The following is a 14,623-nucleotide window of genomic DNA, read 5'->3' as shown; positions in this document are numbered from 1 at the left end:
TAGTTTCTATTTGGATTTATTCAGGATGCATTCTTGTGTATAGCAGTGCGGATGCAAAATGGCAAAAACAGTTCAGATGAACAAAGAAAATATCTGTTTTAATACTTCCTAAGTTTGATTAAATGCTTAATTTACTGTTGTAACGACTGGCTGTTTTTCCTAAAAATTTGAAATGCTGCAAAATAGTTCATCAAAGCCTCTCAAAAGTGATGCAAGACATCTTGGAATATAATTTCTGATGCACATTGACTCCCATCGGGGGGTCATCTAAGTGTTCAGTTAATATGAAATTACCATACAAGCTCACATAGCCCATCTGTGCCATTAACATTACTTCAACAATGCCTATCTTGTCTGTACTTGATGCACTCAGTCATTAATTAACTGGTTGAAGGGGATAAAGAAGGTTGAAGGGATAATGATTGATTGGATTTAATATTAAAACATTTGAGCAGAAAAGAGCACTTCTCTTCCATTACAGGGAAAGGAATTATAAAACATTGTCGACATTAATGCAAATGAGGATAACAACTATAGATGTGCCAAAAATAACACTCATCACTCATTTGCATCCAAGAAAAACACACTTATGGAACAAGGCTTAACTTTCAGTAGCATGACACTATGTTAGAAAGCATGTGGAACAAGCAGCGGACAGTTTTCTGCAGATCTAATGCATGGTACAAATACCAAAATGTGAATTGTGAATTTCATGTGCATTTCAAAAGATTGTGTAACACTCATTAGTTAAAAGGTGTGGTTCTCCATGAAATATTGAAACTAAAATGCTCAATTAAGCTGTCTAGAAGCGGAACCAAAGACAACAGGACAAAGGTCACAGATTAACAATTAAATGCTAGGCAAGGGGAATTAAAACAAGAGGTCAAGGTGCAGAATGTTTTTACGATGGTAGAATAGAATTGAATAGCGTATCCTTTATTGTCATGTGTAGTACATGAGCACAGTGAAATGTTTTTACAATGGCTGCTTCTAATGGCGCCATCTTAGTACCAAGGTTCAAATCTTGGATACAAAAGAGGAATAAAAGGAAAAGCAGTAGCATTTCATACAGTGTCTAAAAATTAAGTTAGAAATAAGATAGTTATAACAGAGTTAAAGGAATTACATTATAGTCTGGTAAAGAATTTCAAATAGCAGCAGCAGCAGCAGCAGCTCAGTGAGCACATAGTCTGACTGCCTGCGCCAGGCCCCTGCCCAACAACTGACCCTGTCCGCTCCAAGCCTCCAATCCTCTCAGCACCAGTCGCACCATGCTGAGTTGGGCTACTACACGCCTCACTTCCCCTCGTGCTGCACCGGGGCCTGGGACTCGGGACTGCCAAACAGAAAGAAAACAAAGAAAGGAAAGAAAAAGAACACGTTGTGCAGAGGAGCTCCAGAAATTGTCCTACTCTGCTGCCATCTTATTGGAAGGGCAAGTGACCAGGAATTCCTCCCCTCTCAGGGACTGGTGCAGCTTTTTTGTTGAGATAGCAGTCTTTTTTCCCCCTACCACTCGTAATCAACTTGCAGATCGCAAGCCCTCCCTTGAGCCCCTACTCGCGTCAATATAAAACTTTTGAATGTTGGTTTTAGTTTGTGAAAGAAGAAAAAGTGAAACAGTGAAATCTTGCCTGTTAGTTCTCTTTCTGTTGATGTAGAGGAGTCCACCAGTTCTCTTGATACTTTCAGAGGGATGGGGCATTGCAGGGGCAGGACTGTATTATTTCCCCAACAATTCCATTTTGATTTAGTCCCTGCCTCTTTTCCTACCCTTCCTTGTCTTTTATTTTTGTGATGCTGCCCCGATGGGCAGTATTTATTAATTGTTATTTGATTATTTGGGTGATTAAATATGTGATACATATTTAAAATATAAAACAGAAGTGGATTCTTGCTAGACAGCAGGTCATAGAGAGAACCATCATTCCTGCCTGTCTCTCTTCTGTGTTTACATCTACACCACAATGTCTTCAGAGAGGGAGCATGTGGCATTGACATGTAGCCCTGAAACTTTTTAGGATAAATGGGAGAATTATTGAATTACTTTCGCTTCTAATAATATTTTGATTTTGATTTAATCACCCATAGTTTCACCTTTTGGTGGTACATTTTTGGTTATAATTATTTAAAAAATCTGTGCACTTTTTTTGCAAAATTGTTAAATTTTTTTATTGTGAAAGAAAGAGCTGGGTTAGCCCCTCGATGGTTTTGGGAAAGTGTTCTCAAGGAAATTGATGTTTGTACTAAACTACAGATTGACAATAAACTCATTGTAAATCTCTTGGAGATCTTTTAGCTCCCTAACTGAATGAATGGTGGTCTGATAAGTAATAATAAAGCTGAATTCACATTGTATGTTGGAACCTATATCAGGTGCTGGTTTGAAAGGGAATGTGGGGATTAGGTCATCGTTTGGGATATTTGATGGGTAAAAAACAGATCCATTGTTAGCTGTGAGAGACCATGGCCTGTGGTTTCAGCAGTGGATTTGGAGCAGATTGGGTTAGGTGCAAAAATGGTAATTCTCAGGAGGAAAACTTCTAAGTTCAGGGTTCCCTCCTTTTTTTTCTGCACCTGATTGGAAAATGAATTCACACACTAATTTACATTTCCTTCTTCGTCCTTGAACTATTTATTCCACAGACCTTCAATCTGATGGATTAAGACCATAAGACCTTACAAAGCAGAGACAGGAGTAGGTCATTCAGTTGCATGGTTGCTTCCCTTACTCACCCAGGTCTCAAATATTCAGTTTCCTTCAATTAGCACTTTCATTAATTTGCAATACTTAAAAATTAAGAAAAAAAATTCTAGGTGTACAGAACAGGCCTGAATAATGTAAGACATTGTTAGATGCCCTGTCATGGTAGCATTTGGCCTGATAATGCAGTTTGTTGTGATTTATGCCTCCAAGTTGTTAAAAGAAAAATAAGATTTTAAAACCAATCTCCTGAAGTCAATGCTATTCTCATGCATTGTCCCAGATCCAGAAATGATTGGCAAGTTAATAATATGGGTGCTCAATTTTTACACAAAAGTGAACAAAGGGAAGGTGATTATATGAGCCAACAGCATTAATGCCTAATTCCAAACTTCAAAGAAAAGCCTTACATTCCACTTACTAAACAATATTAAATCACTGGAATAGGATATAAAGGTTTCAATTCTAACTGGATTTGGAGTATTGAATAAAAGAAATGATCTTGAGAAATTCTAGGATAATCAGGAAGTCAATTGATAGGCACAGGACTGCAAAGTGGAGTTGATGTGAAAGTTCAGGCATGATCTTACAGTGCAAGCCTTAGGTGCCACGTGGTCTCTTCCTGCTTCAATGGCTTACCTTAAGGAATGACTGTGCGTTGCTTTTCATTGATTAAATTTTGAAAAGTACATTTTCAGTTCCAGAGCATTAGAAAATCCAATTGCAGACATATCTTGGAAATGGTTCTGCACAATGAGTTATGACAAACAAAAAGTATTCCTGAAAACCTGTGACTGGATGAAACTTTGTTGTTGCTGTAACCCTGTTCACATTATAAATTTGTGCACATGATATTTGCTTCTATTCAAAGCTGCATTTAGTAGCTGATGTGACCTGGAATGGTCAATTGTCTGTGTATTTTCCACTATTGCCATTTCAGCACTGACACAATGGCCAGAATGGCCTCATTTCTACTGTAAACTCTTATAATTCTATGATTCTACCAGAAACATGCTAATGTTGAATAAGTAAACCATTTGGTGCAAAAGACATAGGTGGAACATTAGGTTCATGCAAGCTCTACCTTTTCGTAAAAATTGGAAACTTAAGATTTAATTTATGAAAATTAAAAATGATGCTTGAATACTGAATGGAACATGTTGACCCACTAAAACCCAAGTAAACCATTGCAAATCCTTTTCAGCTTGAAGTGAAATTTTACTTTTCCTCCACTTGAAGGCAGTGTAACTCCACTAATGCTTTTCATTAAGCACAATTAATACTTTTAAAAGCTCAAATTCTGTTGTCATACAGCTCAACCTCTTTGAATATGTTACTGTTCAGAAAGCATGCCAATTGGTTAAAGCTATTAAAGCTGGTTGGATTATAAATGCATTGATTTAAAATGAAAATTATTTATCATCTGTTCATTTACATTGATTAAATAAATGTCAAGGACTGGATTTAATTCATGGCATTTGTCAGCATCTGGTTTTTGAGACAATTTATGTTCATTCACTTATTACTTGTATGTGAGATGATCATTGATGGCTCTCAACAAAGGCAAAAATTAAAGCCTGGTTTAACTCAGCGTATGAAGTTTGAGCAATTTTAGCCTGCATGCATCATGACCACATTGAGTATCTGACACCAACCCAAATTCAATGCATTTGGGAGGCAGGAGTCAGGTATCAGGCTGCAGAAGGTTGAGATCAGGGACCCAAGTGAACCAAATTTACCTGGTGAATAAGTAGCAGCAAGGAAGTTAACATTGATGGTCAATGGAAGCAAAGCTCAGGCAGAGGAAGCCTACCTAGCCCCCTTCATGAAAGTAAAAATTAAATGATTCCTGGACACCTTGTAACTTCCTTAATTGGCAGGTCAAGCATTGTGCCTGGCCTATGTGAGAGTGTTTTATTATGCCACAGTACCATGGGCTTTTACTATAACAATGAACCATATGCCCACATGTTGCAGGCAATCTTCATGCAAGTGAAAGCCAAGAATTTAAAATAGTGGTGGACAAGGTCACATCAAGAGCCTTTGAGTGCTATGCCATTAGTTTAACATCCCACCAATGTGTTCTGCTTGGGTACCAACAGTTTAAATCAAGAGCTGAGCCACTGATAGAGACAGATTTCACACATAATCCTATTGAAACTCTGAAAAGAATGTATATTATAAACTTGCAGGAACTTCAACAACTAGAACTATCATTGTGGAACCTTTCTTCATGTATACAGTATTTGTAATGACACCCAATTTGAAGCATAAAGGTTCAACGAAAGCAGATTGGGTCTGGATTCAAGTTGTTTCGGTTCTAAAGCACTTTGACTTATTTGAACACTCTTTACAGTTTTACTTTTCTAATAGTATGGCCCATAGAAGGAAAGCATTTCTAAATATTGTGGACAGCCAGTAATAATATATTTTAAAATAATTAATTAATTATAATTAATATAATTAATCTGAAGGGAACATAACCCAAATTCCTGAATGGGAAACCATGGGGTTGACTGAATGCTTGCTTTGATGTGAACAGACACTCAAATTAGTTGGGGTCTAAAGCAGCAACAGATGGACTAGTTGCTATAGTCTTCTTTTGCAGTCCCTTCTCGTTCAGTCGCACAAATATTTTTATCTCTTAATAGCACAAAGCTTCAATTGAAATGTTATTCCCTAGAAAATGAAGGAGCCAGTTACCAGAAAAAAAACATTTATTACTTACCACCTTGACAAAAATAATAAAACTGGAACTGCGAACACACACACACACACACACACACACACACACACAGACACACACAGACACACACAGACACACACAGACCTGATAAAGGTCACACATTAAAGCAGTCTTCGGAGTTCTAGACGTGGTTGACTCTTAACCTGTCAACAAGTAATGGGTGACTCGTATCCTCAATGGCAGCAGAATCTGTAGATATTGTAGAGTTCTTGGTAAATGGCTATTGTCCAAATTCTATCAGATTCCAAGAAGTCCAAACAAACAGGTAGAGAGAGAGAGAATTCCAGTTCTTGTCACAAATTTATTTTCCTTCTCTCTTATCTGCTGTTCAAAGGCAATAGGTGAAATAAAGTTCAGTGTGTATTCCACAGTCTTGCTTCAGTATCTTTTCAAGCTGGTAAACTGGCAATATACACAAATTTAAAATACACATATGAATTAAACAATAATTGCAAGTTTCTTGTGCTGGCTTATTTGAATGTGTCAAAGGTATTTAAATAAACATGATAATTTCAATGCAGATGACTTAATTTATTCCAAATGGTTCTCCCAAAATTTGCCTTAATTGGTGGTCAGATGACCATTACAGCCATTACAAGTCCATGTTTCTTTCTTTAAGAAAAAACACTGGCCTTTGAAAGGTGTCAGGTATAAACATTTGATAATGGGAGGTAAAAGCTCAATGTTCCATGTCCACCACTACTGTAATAAAGGGTAAGGGAAGGATGGATCAGAGGCATATGACTGAATTGTTTTGACATCAGTAAAGTTCACCAACTCCTCACACCTATTGTTGCAGAGGATAGAACAGAAAGGGAAGCAAGGTTAAAGAAGGTGGTTTGCAGTGGAGAAAAAAAAAGCTGAGAGTTGTTATTGTAAGACAGGATGATCCGATAGTGAGCAGATTGAGCAGAGAAGTGCAAAATAGTGATTGATGTGGCTTCGTCAGAACTGACAAAGGACAACTGAACTAATTGTTCAACGTAACCTCCCAAGTCTGTGTTCCTCAGACTTAAAGGAGCAGGGGTATGGAAATGGTAAAGGTGAGACAAAGTAAAGGTTTTATTTGGGGATTGGACATGAAAGGTGAAGATGAGGGTGTGGAAAGCCACATTAGTATCTGTGGGAATGTTTGTGACAAACTGAGGTACAAAGGCTGGACAGTTAGAATTTTGAATATATAGTTACTGTTTTCTTTCTTCCTTTATGGGCTAAGGTATCATTGACGAAATCAACATTTTTTGTCCATTCCTAAGTGCTCTTGAGAAAGCAGTGATGAGATAACTTTTTGAACCACTGCCATTGATGGACACAGTGCTGTTAGGAAGGGACCAAAACAGAACTATGTTCTGATGAAGAGTCATCGGATTCAAAATGTTACCTCTCTTTCTTCTCACAGATGTTGCTGGACCTACTGAGTTCATCATCAATTTCTATTTTCGTTTCAGATCTCCAGCATCTACAGTTATATAGTCAAGGAGTCATAGAGATGTACAGCATGGACACAGACCCTTCGGTTCAACTCGTCCATGCTGACCAGATATTCTAAACTAAACTAATCTCATTTTCCATCACTTGCCTCATATCCCTCTACACCTTTACTATTCATATACCCATCCAGATGCCTTTTAAATGTTATAATTGTACCAGCGTCCACCATTTCCTCTGGCAGCTCCTTCTATACATGCACCACCTTCTGTGTGAAAAGTTGCTCCTTAGATCCCTTTTAAACCTCTATTCTCACACCTTAAACCTATGCCCTCTAGTTCTGGACTCCCTGACCCCAGGGAAAAGACCTTGTCTATTGATCCTATCCATGCCCCTCAAGATTTTGTAAACCTCTAAAGGTCACCCCTCAGCTTCTGATGCTACAGGGAAAACAGCCCCAGCCTATTCAGCCTCTCCCTGTAGCTCAACCCCACCAAACCTGGCAACATCCTTGTAAATCTTTTCTAAACCCTTTCAAGTTTCACAACATCCTTCCAATAGGAGGGAGAGCAGAAAAACACACAATATTCCAAAAGTGATCTAACAAATTCTTTGTTTTATTTTAGTTGTTAGGAAAGGACCAGATAGTTATTTTTTCATGACCAAATACAGGTGGAGTGTGTGTGTGTGTGTGTGTCTGTGTGTGTGTCTGTGTGTGTCTGTGTGTGTGTGTGTTGAAAGATGAGGAGTTAAACAAGGCATGGTCTTAGCTGTAATTGGCACAAAACTACATGAGATGGCAAGGTCAATGGCAGTGCCCTTCAATATCAATTGGACAGTACCAACGTTGTATCTACCTCCTCAGTTTCTAATAGATAATTTGGGTTAAAATTGCTCCCGATAATGAATCAGTCTAAGGATTTATTTCTAAACAAACAAATTTCAGAAGAATTTTAAATGTACAAACTTTAGGTTATGGTATAAATAATTTGCTATTACAACATACTGTGACAATAATGAAATGCTTATTTTGTCATTTAATGTAGGTTGTGATTTACACAGGTCTGAAATTGACTACAGTTAGCAAATTTCTCAAGCTACTTTAATTGATTGTAAACGATTTCATGTTGCATCTGTTTAACCTGTGGAGCGGAATATGGTATTTTTTATATGATTTGTAACAAACAGAGCCCTTGGCATTATTTTATCCCAGCAAGATGCCAAGTAGCTAATTGCTAAGATATTAAGATCCTGTTCTCACAGTACTTGAGGTATTAAAGGTGTTAACAGCCTACATCCAATGTATTTAACACCTTTGGCTCATTTTAAACTAATAATTTCTGACATTCACAGTTGAGATGCAGATATCACATCAGGCTCACGGTCTTTATTGATTCACTCTAGGGCTTAAGGAAGTGCTGCACTGTTGGAGATGCTGTCTTATGTTGAGATGTTGAATGTTACATCTGCCTGTGTGGCTGCATATGAAAGATTTTGCTGCACTGTTTTGAAGGAGAACAGGAGGGTTGTTGCAAGAGTCCCGGCTAATTCTTGTCTGCATCTAGTCATTATCACACGGTTGTTTGTGGAAGCTTACTATGTTCAAATTGTTTGTCACATTGCCAACCTTCCATCAGTGACTATAAATCAAGAGAGCCTCATTGGGTGTAGAGCACATTAACATGTCTGGTGATTTGTGAAAAGCACAAAATAAAGAGGAGCCTCAATTATCCGAACAACACGTGCAGGGAGTATTTTGTTTGGATAATCAAATGTTTGGATAATCAAATGCCGGATAACACAGTTTAGTCAAGCATCAGGACCTTGTGATCTTGTCTGGATAATCTGAAAATCAGATAATCGAATGCTGGATAATCGAGGTTCCTCTGTAAATGCAAGCCATATTTTTAAGTGGTACATTTGTGAGACTATTCTGTGATCAGGAGTTCCGAGTTTTGTTTTGGATTTGAAAGGCTGGGACATGCTCAGTAATCAGTCTGAGAATGGTTGTAATATGAGACCAATTGATAGATGAAGGATAGTCATGCATAATGTAATCAGCTGTGTTTAAAGATCAGCTTTGCTGTTAAGCATTAGGGACGGTGTCATTTGTTTTTGTAATTTTGAGGTGAACAGTAAAGTTTACAATTACTGCAAGTATGCTGTCTAGACTTAATATCGTTCTTATAGCCACTTGAATATTCCATCCATGTATTTAATGTGTTTTAACTTGAACCGAATGGTGCCTTGATAGACTTTCTGTGTACCAAAGAAGATCATATGGCAGCACCTGCTGTATGTATTAACAAGGCATTTCAGTGGCAAAAGCTTCTGTGATCAATCTCAGGTCTCAAGAACTAAATGTTTACCGGGGAAATACTTAGTCTGGCTCTTAGAGAACACAAAGACCACTCACGACAGTAAAATTAAATCCAAATAAATTATCTGATCACTTCATACTGCAAACCTTCAGTATTGCTTTGAAAAAAACTTTTTGGTACACACATTAGGACTACTGCATCTCCATGCCTACTGTTATCCCACCAAGCTCTGCTTTATCTTGTGTTGTATAAATTATTAAAATAAAATAAAATGGATGTTGGAAATCTGGAAAAAAAAAGAAATTGCTGAAAAATTCAGCAGATCTGACAGCATCTGTGGAGAGAAAGTGGAGTTAAAGTTGACTCCAGTCTGAAGAAGTGTCACCAGACTTGAAACTTTAACTCTGCTTTATCTCCACAGATGCTGCCAGATCTGCTGAATTTCTCCAGCAATTTATGTTATTATACAAATTGTTGTTCCCTTTCTAAGTTTGGTTTCTTCTGTCTCATCCTGATTGGTACAAAACATAAAGCAATGACTCTGTGTCATCTTTTAGCAATGTTTCAGAAATCATTTAGCACCAAGATAGAATAATTTATTTGGAACAGTTACGTGAATTTACTATCTCCTGTTAGGATCATAGGGGCTGTAATTCAGTTCCTCAGATTTTCTGCTCATTCAATTAGATCCTGGATGGTATATCCCCAATCTCCATTTCCTCCAACTCTCGGGACACGCTTACCTAACTAAAACCTATTAAACTTCAAAAAGATTAAATTTCAGCATTTGCTGAGGATTGTATAAATCCAAGCAAGAGTAGAATTTGGCTGGTATATTGGATCCTCAGCTCCATTCTGTATCCAGATTATTGTTCTAGAATTGTGAAGGGAGTACTTAGGCATCAAAGCTACCCATACACAAACCGAGGGCTGCTACAGGCGCCATTTAAAGCCTGATTGAGGCCTATTGTTGGAGGCCGAGGATGTCTTCAGAACAGGAAACTGAGGCGTCTGTAAGTTTATGTTTATCTTTAAATTAAAAGAAGCTGAAGGGAGCAAGCCTCTGTCATGGGCACCCATCCTTCCTTGCCAAACCTGCCAAGGCACCCTCCTGCTATTGCTACCAATTAGTTTGGGTAGCCAGGGTATCCTGTTGGAAAGGAAAAGTACTCAATTGTGGCTGGTAGCTGGACCACATTGAAGAGAGCACCAATGCTTGGTAGAGGAAAAACAGTCTTTGAGAGAGGTAAGGATGCCTGATGATAATAAATGGCTAGCTGATGCCATAAACTGTGTACACATGTATCTCAATCTGTCTCAATTCCTGACTTCATGAAAATGTAAAGTGCCAAGTTCAGGGTGCAATTGTGATTTCTCAACTCCTCTAACATTTTGCCATGATGGATATGCACTCCGTCATGGTGAAAATCCAGGCCTACCTTTTTCTTTTAAGAAGCATGTATTTAATTAGTGGAGCTTTTCGCCATTTGTTACAGTAAGAATCAGAAAATGTGACATCTTATTTTGTCAGTCTTTTCAGATATTAACCAGAAGTACAAATTTATTTTTGAATGTTATCAAGAGATTGCAACAAAATTCTACAAACCACTCCTATGGATCTGGTTTCTGGTGGGTCACAGAATCATAGAGATGCACAGCATGGAAACAGACCCTTTGATCCAACCCGTCCATGCCGGTCAGGTATCCCAATCCAATCTAGATCCACCTGCCAGCACCAGGCCCATATCCCTCCAAACCCTTCCTATTCATAGACCCATACAAATGCTTCTTAAATGTTGCAATTGTACCAGCCTCCAACACTTCCTCTGACAGCTCATTCTATACCCGTACCACCCTCTGTGTGAAAAAGTTGCCCCTTAGGTCTCTTTTATATCTTTCCCCTCTCACCCTAAACCTATGCCCTCAAGTTTTGGACTTCCTGACCTCAGGGAAAAGACTTTGCCTATTTACCCTATCCAAGCCCCTCATAATTTTGTAAACCTCTATAAGGTCACCCCTCAGCTTCCGGCGCTCCAGGGAAAACAGCCCCAGCCTGTTCAGTCTCTCCCTATAGCTCAAATCCTCCAACCTCTCACAGGTTTTAACTTAATAACAAAAACTTGAAATTTTGCAAAATGGGTTTACAGTTTTCTGTCCAGCATACCTTTATTAGTTGGTGAAACCAATTGAAATTGTTATCATATTTCTCATTCTGAACTAAATCAACATCGCTTAGAAATATAGCAGTGTTAAAATATTGCACAAGCTACTTCTTCTGAAACAGAAGAGTAGGAGGACAAGACAAAATGCCATTAAGTAGACTTAGATGTCAGTAACTCCAACAGATTTTTAAAATTTAAGTCTGCAGATTGTGCATAAGTTAGAATGTATTTCAAATGTTCAGGTTACCTTTCTTTGTTCAGGTAACATAAACACAGATTTTAAACCACTGCAATCTGCACTGATATTGCTGTCAGTGGTCCGAATAGTAAGCAATTTCATTTTCATACTTACGTGGCTATCCTGTCTCATGCTTCATTCTATAATGTAGGTTCTTTTTTTTGTTAAGAGAGCTCCTCTGTGACTTTTTATTCATATCCCAATGGGTTCTGTCACATCCTCTTCCTTCATAGTGTTATGAAGATGTTGGTGTACTGTACCTTTAGGAGAGTTAAAAGCAACAGAACTACCTGACAAAACCAATGTGCTGAAAGGAAATATAATGTAACATTTGGTCGAACAACTCAATTAGCTGGTTGCCTGGAAATGACAAAATAGATTTGAAATAGGCCAATCAGTTTAAATTATACCCTGAAAAATATCAAACTCCAATCCAGTTTGAATTTAGTGTACGGACAATCTTAAAAGCCAATGACACAATCCGATGCTTTGGGATGTATAAGACCGGGAAAAATTGAACAGTTGTGAGGAGAATTGCCAAGGTACCAGCATGAGAAAAAGATTGCCTGGAAAATAGCTCTCTTAAAGGTAACTTTATCAATTAGTAACCTGTGAAGCAGAATCCCTAAAAAGAAGAAAAGAAGACAGGAATTCAGAGAAAATGAAAGCTGCCTGGTTTTGAGATAAGAAATTTTGTTTTGTAAATCGTAATTGGAAGTTTTATCGGACTAGTGTTATAGAAGGGAACGTAAAAAATAGGTCAGAGGAAGGAATTGTAAATAGTGGTTACTTATTTATACTCTGTTATACTTGAAGAAATAAAGTTGTTACTTTTTACTTGAACTAGTTCTTGTCCTATTGAACTTTCAAAGATTACTGTACGGGATAAATCTTTTCTGTGTCGCTGGTTTTAAATTAAGCAGGAGAGTTTACCTCTGTTGTAACAATAGCTTTTGACAGCTCTGGATATGTAAAAGTGACAATTGAAATTTAAATGTCAACCAGAAACTGAAATGTGAATCAAAGGTAGGAACAAATGAACAAAAATCACATTACTGTAGTGTAGAGTGCACTGTCCAGAGAAGAATGAGATCAAATAAATTCCTCGGCTAAACCATCTGAAGGCATCAAAAAATACAATAATCTTCATTTGATCCATAATGAAATGTTCCTTTTGTTAAAGTCTCTGTCAGATATTTTTGTACATGAAACAATCATTTTTTGCTCTTTTTATTTTATTCTTGAGATTCGTTGTAATAAATACCAGGTACTTTTATTTGTCTACAAAACTTTTATTACTGCTGTTGATTTTAATTCTTACTGGTAACAATTCAATGCTGCTCTGAGTTGTTAATATTTCAGAGATGCTGGGCTCAAGTCAATGTCCTTTAGACATGAATGTTGGTAGCTATTTGAGCATAGCTGATATCACAGTTAAACTCAAACATAATCGATGCCCTCAGGTTTCCAAGCTGGGAATTTCCAATATGGCAACATCTGGAGGTCTGACTGCAAATTGTGCCTAAAATTGCAATAATTTGAAGAATATCCTTCTCTCTCAAGATTCGTTTCAAACAAATTTAACTATCACCAAATGTTAAATTTGCCACAAATCAACACAATTTGACACCAGCTTAGAACAAAAGTTTTGAAGGAAAATCTGCTTTTAAAATATTATGTGGTATCTTGGCAGGTTTTAAATTGTGAGAAAAGGGTTTGTTACAAACAAGAGTTTATTACAGCACTTGTAGATAAACTGAATTAAAATAAATGAAAATTTTATCTAAAGGAAACTCATAATTGCTCATTTATGTTTGTGTACCGTAGCTTTTTTTAAAGCTAATTTTAAAATAAAAGTATGCCAAATGTAATTTCCTTGCATCTAAGCATAGCAGCTTAAGTCTAATAGCCTCCTCAAAGGTCCATAAATAGGAATAACCAGTAATTAATTTGGTCCAGAGCATGACAGAATTGATGGCAAAAAAGCTACTGCTGTGAGTTATTTTTCTTTCACTTCGTACAATAATTTGTGAAAATGCAATTGTGATTAACGTTACTTGGTTTTGAAATTATGCACACTAGATTAGATTAGATTACTTACAGCGTGGAAACAGGCCCTTCGGCCCAACAAGTCCACACCGCCCTGCCGAAGCATAACCCACCCTTACCCCTACATCTACATCTACCCCTTACCTAACACTAAGGGCAATTTAGCATGGCCAATTCACCTGACCTGCACATCTTTGGAGTGCTATTTGGGCCAACATTGGCCAAATGGTACTAGAGAAAAAGTGTAATTGCATTTACCTAGACAGAACTCAACAAGCTGAATCAGTTATTCCTTCCTGTTCTCAGTTTTCCACAACATAATTGCCCATTGGAAAAATGTTTTTTGTCAGTCTTGTAAGGCTATTTTACACTTACATCAGGTCACTGTCAGTGGAAACCTTTCCTAAGGATGTGTGGAACAAAATACATTTCCTGGACGTGTCCTCAGTATTGAAGGTTTGCATCTTTGCTCTAAATGTGGCATTGATCTGGTATGTTGAAGACGTGGCTCAGTGGTACCACTTTAAAGAAATTAGCTATTGGTTTAAGCTCCAGTGTTAAGCTGAGTGATGGAGACCTGACACTGACTACATTTTCAGAGATGCAATCGTTCAAAAGATGAGTTAAAGTGAACATAAAAAAATTCCAATGGCTTTATCCAAAGAAGAGACTGGGCTTTCTGCTTCTGTCCTGGTAATGATTTTATCAACTCAACCGGCACCATCAAAAATTAGACTTGGAATAATTTTCACAACTAGAGATACAGGAGACAGTTGAAGCTCAGACTTGTATCTGTTATCATAGCTCACATTTCCTAGAACGGATCACCAGTCAAATTCAGAGGCAATAACACAAGTGGCTTTTCCAGGTCAAGCATAGCTGACCAGCTCCTCTCACCACCACCATGGACACTTTAGAAGGATTTACAGAAAGATAATTAAGTTGTTTGGCTGCCTTAGAAAAGCACCTTCAAGT

This window comes from Chiloscyllium punctatum, chromosome 9 (assembly GCF_047496795.1).
Source record: "Chiloscyllium punctatum isolate Juve2018m chromosome 9, sChiPun1.3, whole genome shotgun sequence".
NCBI lineage: Eukaryota > Metazoa > Chordata > Chondrichthyes > Orectolobiformes > Hemiscylliidae > Chiloscyllium > Chiloscyllium punctatum.
This window is presented reverse-complemented; position numbering follows the sequence as displayed.